At 36.7% G+C, this 7,092-nt stretch overlaps 1 protein-coding gene across 1 annotated transcript in view; it reads left to right on the top strand.

Moving 5' to 3' along the window:
* Positions 1-4,899: 4,899 nt before the first annotated feature.
* Positions 4,900-7,092, top strand: part of LOC103138771 (NACHT, LRR and PYD domains-containing protein 4E-like) — a 22,880-nt gene continuing 20,687 nt past the window's right edge. The window contains exons 1-2 of the mRNA XM_007553108.2: positions 4,900-5,271; positions 6,429-6,541. The gene's annotated coding sequence lies outside the window, so the exon portion shown is untranslated. The remainder of the gene's footprint in view (positions 5,272-6,428; positions 6,542-7,092) is intronic.

Consider the following 7,092-nt stretch of genomic DNA (forward strand, 5'->3'; position numbering starts at 1 on the left):
CAACAGACATTAAAACTTAAATATAAAAACTCATTGTAAGGATCAGCTTAATTACAAAGTTCAACCTCATTATTAACCACACCTTGTGTTCGTTCTTTCAGTAAAGGTTCTGCAACAGAAAAAAAGTGCAGATAAGATTTAGACAATGCAGGCAAAAAAACAAAGTTTTGGCAGCAAACTGAGTATTTGTCTCTTTCTGTGGTTTTGTATGAAGCCAAGAGAACCAGTTTGTGTCAGATTACAGTGCGTAAAACTCTGATAAACGTGTTACACAACTTGTTTCAAAATAGAGGAATGAGATTTAAAAAAGAGCAAAATGAAACAAAAATATTTCCATCTTGAATATGTGCTGCTGAAAAACAAAGAACTACTTATATTGTTGGGACAGAAGTTAAGTTAAAACAATGTTCTTGTGAATTACAGCAAATCTCCACATCATTTTTTTTCATCCTATTGCTTTGAAGGTGTTTTAAATAAAAAGCTTAAGCTGTTCTGAACTCTACTGCAAGAAAATGACACATTAGTGATAATAAAAAAGCTTCAGTTAACTTTCCCTTCTGTTCAGGTCTTAAAAAGGTCAAAGACGATTCAAAGTATACAAACCTAGGATGAAGCTGCCGTCACGCCATTCAGTTCATCTGAGAAGTTTAAAACTGTTTTTCTGACATTTGTATTTTTTTCACCCACACCAGCCATCAGACTCTGAATAAACCAAATTAGAAGGAGGTTCTGCAGCTTGTTGACCCGAATCGACACTCATCAGCCTCCAGATTCTCCTGGACAGCGTTCTGTTCTTGAACTGGATCCGGTTCAGCTGAGCCCACACAGCTGCAAGCAGAAGAGGAAGATACAGATCAGAATCTCCAGAACATTCTGGTACTGCCAAGGGAGAGACAGATCCAATAAAACTTCACTATCAGATCTATTAGGTTTATTTACATGGTGCAAAATCACAGTGTAAATCACTTCAACACAATATAAGAAACAAAAATGTGTTTCTCACCTTTTTAACACTGTTCCTTTAAATCAAGGCTGAAGATCCACCTGTTTAGATTTGCTTTCAACCCATAATCAACAATTATGATGATTTTGATGTTTTTATAATTTTTATTATTTTTGTGTTTCATGATGCAAAGCACTTTGAAATAACTTGCTTCTGAAATGTACTAAACAAATAAAGTTAATTGCTTGACTGATTTCAATCCAGTTCCTCCTGAGGAAGCATGAGGATGAGAGGATCTATTCCCTCTTAACAGGAACAAACCTCCAGCAGAAGCAGAACCAGGGTCAGGAAAAGGGACCATAAGCCTTGATGGGAAGGATCTTTCAGAGGACAGATCAGAGACAAACCCAAAAAACACTGATACAGACAACATCATCTTTACCAGAGATAACCTACTTAAAGACATCTGGTGCTTTTGTTCCAGAAAACAATTAGATTTAAGTTAAAAAGGTCGAATTTCATTAAGATTTCAGCCTCTAGGAATCAAGTGGATCCAGTTACTTATTTTCAGAAACTTGCAGTCCAGTTTCTGTCCTCAGTCGTCTCTGATTCATCACTTACTGACTTCTGGTGTGATTCTGACTCTGAATGATTTAACAGCTCTGCAGAAGAACAGAAGTCAGCAGATTAGATTAAAGGTTATGGCGCTGATGGTGATTGAACAATTGAAGACCCAGATACATAAAGACATAACTATTTACATATGTTCACATTTCATCCATGTAGAACATTTCCTTATAACAGGACAAAGAGGTGACCTGTTGCTCAAAAACAGACAAAATCTTTTCTTTTAATGGAGAGCATAAAAGTGGATATACACTTTCCTTATTCTTTTTTTTACCTAATAAGGGCGATTATATCAATTATATGCATGTTTTCTGTTACATGGCTCAAAATAAAGCAGTAAGTCATAAACAGTAGTAAATTCCAACCTGTAACTGCAGGTAACAACAGTTTTGATGTAGTTTTTCCTCCATCTTCCCTCTGTGAACATTCAGCAGGTTGGAGTTTCTTCTGGATCAGAAACAGGTTAGCAGGGCAGAATCATGGCCTGCAGGCTCTCAGCCAATCAGCAGCGAGAACACACATGGTACTGCAGCTATATTTAACCAACGATCTGGGTCTGAGACCAGAACTGCTGGACGGGTTTCAGTTATTTCCTTTAGTTGAAGATGATTTTACATGAAAACAGAGGTTACACTGTAAACTATATAGAAAAAAATCTTTTAAATCTTTATAATATCCAGAATCTCTGCTGCTGTTATTGTCCATCTCAGAAAACATTTTTATTGTGTAGTTGATGCAAACATTCAGTAGCAGTTCATACACATACAATAAATGTTTCTGATCAGGAACTCCAAAGATTAAAATGATATCAGATCATTTATAGAGTTGTTTTGCAGCAGATTAGTAAAAACCTGACAGCTCCTAAAGCTGAGAGGAAACTCTCCGCTTCTTTGGCAAACCCTGAGCTCCAGATGGCAGCGCAGCTCGGTTGGACCGGCTCAGAGGTAGAGGAGGGGCAACCAGAACCAGATCATTATCACACAGACATTATGTGATATCTCCACTTCACATTTCCTGGAAAACCAAAACATGGAGTTTCATATTAAATATAAAGAGAAGTCACTGTCTTCTATAAGTTTTCTTCCACCAAGAATTTGCAAAAATGTTCAATCTTTATCTCACAAATGATGGTCTAGAGATCGTCCAAAGATGCTGTGTTTGTATGACACTAGTGTGTTAAAGTAAAAAACAGTCGGTTTCAGTGTCTGGCAGTGTGTGTTACAGCACCATTTTCAAACTTTCAACCCAGGTTTAACTCAGTGTTAGAGCTCCACATTTTGTGTATAATCAATTTCCTAAAGTTTCAGACAGAGACATATAAAGTTAAACGTTTTAATGAACAGGACTCCAAATGTTCATCTCTTCATAAACATTCCCCTTTATACAGTGTTACTTATTGTGTAATATTTAATGCTTTTTTGTTTGTGTTTGCTCACTTAGATAATTAGGAAGTAGATGAGTGTGGTTGATTCTAAGACTGACTATCTCCAATAATCCTTCACTTTTAGCTGAAAAGTTAAAATTACTCCTGAAAACAAGTCTATTGTCAAAGTCTGTTGTGTCCCATAAGATATCAGGAGAATTTACCCTTGAGGGAGATTGTCAGCCGTGAGAGTGATAACATTTTTTATTTATTAAAGCAAATTTAAATAAAATCTGTTGCAATATGTTGGAGTGTTTTTCTGGTCCAGCACTCTTCAAAACTATAATGTATAAACAAAGTTTAAGGTTCAGAACCACTTTTTGGACTACACGATCCTTGAGTGACCTCGTTTAACCAGAACAACTCAACATAAATCAAATAAAACAAAATGTAAATAGGTAAATAGTTTGTGTGCGTCATATGAAGTAAATGCAGGATTTTAATTATTCTGTATCATATTTCAAGTCAAAATGCAATCTTCAACTCCTTTGCTGCTCCTAAAATACCAAAGGTGTTCTTGTCCTCACGTACTTGCTGTTTGCTTTCTTTCTGTCATCAAAAAAGGCAAGTGATTCACTGTTAGTAGTTGGAAAATAGGAATTAGAAATGCCTAACATCTTTGTAAATGAATTCAGTCAGTTTCATGTGGACACCGTAAGGGTCTGGCCTCACATCAGTCTTACAGAGTCCAATGCTTCCCTCTAGTGGGAATCATTAGAAATGCAGCACTGCAAAAATGTTGAGTTAATTCAGTGCTTCTCAATTCCAGTCCTCAGCGCCCCCCTGCTCTGCATGTTTTAGATGTGCCTCTATTCCAGAACAGCTGATTCAGATGATTGCATGAACATGAAGTACTGCAGAAGCCTGTTAATCACCCACAGATTCAATCCAGGTGTTTGGCAGAAGGGAAACACCTAAAACATGCAGGGCAGGGGGGCCTGAGGACCGGAATTGAGAAACACTGAGTTAATTGAATAAACGCTGAGACACATTATAAAATCAGTGATTGCGTCTAAAGCAGTGGTTCCCAAACTTTTTCCTGTGAGGGCCACATAACTTTTCCCTTCTCTGGTGGGGGGCCGGAGATTGTTGAGGGGGGGTTGCATTTCTCGATTGACTTTTACCCAGAAAGCACATGGGCAAAACCCATGAGTGAAACGGTCACTGGGACTGACTAGTATATATTTCATGAGTATATTAATTCCTCATATGTTAACATAAAGGCCCGTTTTGAAGTATAAGCTGCTACTTACAGGTATTGCTTCGAAGAATTCAACCTGAAATGCGGCGTTCATAACAGAAACGTGTGTTCATCTGCTCTACCGCTAGCAAACAAACGTACTGATTAAATAACATAAAAGTCAAGCAATTCCATAGAAGTCCAACAGATGGCAGCAAACACCCACAGTTTACAGTACACACTTCCTGCTAAAGAGCCCCCTTGTGGTTGAAGAAAAATCCACATATAAACCGGAAAATACAATAAATGAAAAAAATCTGAATGCTCTCTGGTATTGTTCAGGGGGGCCGGACCAAATGTGGAGGCGGGCCGTAGTTTGTGGACCCCTGGTCTAAAGGATGTATAATATTTAACCTATATACTGCTGATAAATCTTGTTTACTCTCCATAGGACATTTGAAAAAGTGTAAAGATTGGATGTACACTTGTATGGAAAATATACATCAATCTTACGGAGCCGGGACATGGGGAATTTTTTTTTCTTTTGCGTTCCCTCGCAAAAGGTTTTGCGTTCCCTCGCAATAATCTATTGATCAGTTCATGCGGCATAATTGGTATTGTAAGCCTTTTTTACAAATTAGTGGGAAAAAGTAAAGATTTGATTTTTCATTATGTTTTTATTGTTGAAATTATGCATAACATCTCCTTGATGTTTACTGGTTGTGTTGTAGAGGTGTCCTTCTGTCACCCAGAAGTGGTAGCAGTCATTGGAAACAGAGAGTTTCTCAGCAATGGGCACGGCAACTTAGGTGGAAAATAAAAAAATGACTTTTTTGAAATGCTTTTATTTTGAAATTATACATCAGATCTTGTTGCCACTTTCTGGTTCTGTTGTAGAGGTGTCCCTCTGTCACCGAGAAGTGGAGCAGTCATTGGAAACAGAGAGTTTCTCAGCAATGTGTCGCTGCTCCTCCCATCTTCTATCAGTCATGGATGAAACTGCCTCATTCCTTGAAGCAATTCAAGTGTACGACAGTTTCTCTGGTGTCAACTAAAGAATTTCTTCCTCTTAAACACTTCAGCCTGCTTGAACAAACTGTAAGTTTGCTTTGTTTTACGTTGTACTTTACATTTAGCAAACTCTTAGTTTTATTCTGTTTTCTGATGCATTTTCTGATGTTCCCTTCTTATTTTAACAGTGTGTTGTTTTTCTATTCTGAAGAGGAATCTAGAGAATTACTAGAATAACTTAACGGATTATGGGTGTATTTTTTTCTTTCATTAAAGTGACTAATAGTTCTAAAATCTGGAGCTCAAATTTTGGTTCCAAAGTTTGAGCTATAAACAAAAACTTCATTTGTCTGTGTTAAAAATGAATGTTTCTAGATAATTATATATAGACAGAATATATAATAGCTTTTTGAAGTTTTCTTGAAAAAGTATTGGATACACTGAAAGTTTATTGTGTTTTAGTAGAAGAAAAGAACATCGTACAGTATTTTCAGTTCTGTGAGATAAAGACGGCAACAGAGTCCTGGAAACAACTGCAGAATGCTGCAGAACCACATAGGTTACCGAACAGGAGGAACAAGTTTTCACCTGAAATGTTTACTGGAACTATCTCTCTAATTGAGAGGTTCTGCTTAAAGCACCAATAAGTAACTTTATAACCTACAACAGAGTGCAAAGACTGTAGGTTGTGATGAGTTTACTGATAAAGTTTTACAAAGTGTGTAAGATCAACTAATAGTCTGACAAATGTATCTGGATGATTCTTTGGTGACACTGACTAGGTCAGAGTCATACACAGACCTTTGGTGTTTCAGGCTATCAGAGATAAAAAGCGATACATGAACAAGATCTTAAAACACCGTACAACATAACAAAAATCCATATTTATCAGCAATTTAATATGGACTCGGATCATTGACTTGAAAGACTGTCAAGTGTTAAGAAAATAAATTTAAGATAAGCCAGTTGTAAAAACTTAACCATATGTTCAATATTAGATAAAATTAATGGTGTTTCAAATAAGGAAATTCACTTCAAATTATATCCATGGTTCAATTAGCGTAATCTCTTATGTAGGATAGTTCTATTGAAACATATTACACTAAGTTGAATTAAAATAACTTAGCGTGTAGTTCTCTATAATTTAGAGAGGTACTGCATCTGTAGTATTTAAATTCTTCATTTCAAAAATTCAAAACATCCCATATTTATAGAATCTCATTCAACTTATGTTTTTTATTCAGGACTCATCAGCGGTCAAAACTTGAACCTGAACCCAGTGATGTCTCCCTCACCACTGATTGGTCCAAAGACAGGGTTCCCAACTTTTGATCAGAACAACTTCATCCTCAGTCAGGTGAGCTGATTGTGACTGTGTCAACTGCAAATATTATGCATCTATATGCTAGATATAGAAATTAAACTGTGTGCACTTAAGAACTAGCTGATAAATTGATTAATTAAATAGTTCTCAAGAATGAGTGTGTGAGCATGTGCATGCGTGTGTGTGTGTGTGTGTGTGTGTGTGTGTGTGTGATTGTTTGTCCTGTCTGTATCTGTGTTGCCCTGTGATGGACTGGCTATCTGTTCAGTAGTCCACCTCTTTCCTGTTGACCACTGGAGATAGGCGTGAATGGTTCTTTTGAAGTTCTGAACTGACTCTCAACAAAATACACAATCTTTACCCTAATAACTCTCAAAGCAACTGATACTTTGAGAAAGAAAATTTAAAGAAGTTCCCACCAAAAGATTTACATGTAAAAATCAATCAGGTGGTTTGTGTGACACCTTAAGCACTCATCTGAGCCAACTGCATCATATTTGATCAAATCATGTTGGTTTAATGCACAGTACTTTGATACATTTGTTTAATGATTTATACCATATCTCAAGCCTTGTGTGTCAATG

This window comes from Poecilia formosa, unplaced genomic scaffold (assembly GCF_000485575.1).
Source record: "Poecilia formosa unplaced genomic scaffold, Poecilia_formosa-5.1.2 Scaffold54, whole genome shotgun sequence".
NCBI classification, from domain to species: Eukaryota; Metazoa; Chordata; class Actinopteri; order Cyprinodontiformes; family Poeciliidae; genus Poecilia; species Poecilia formosa.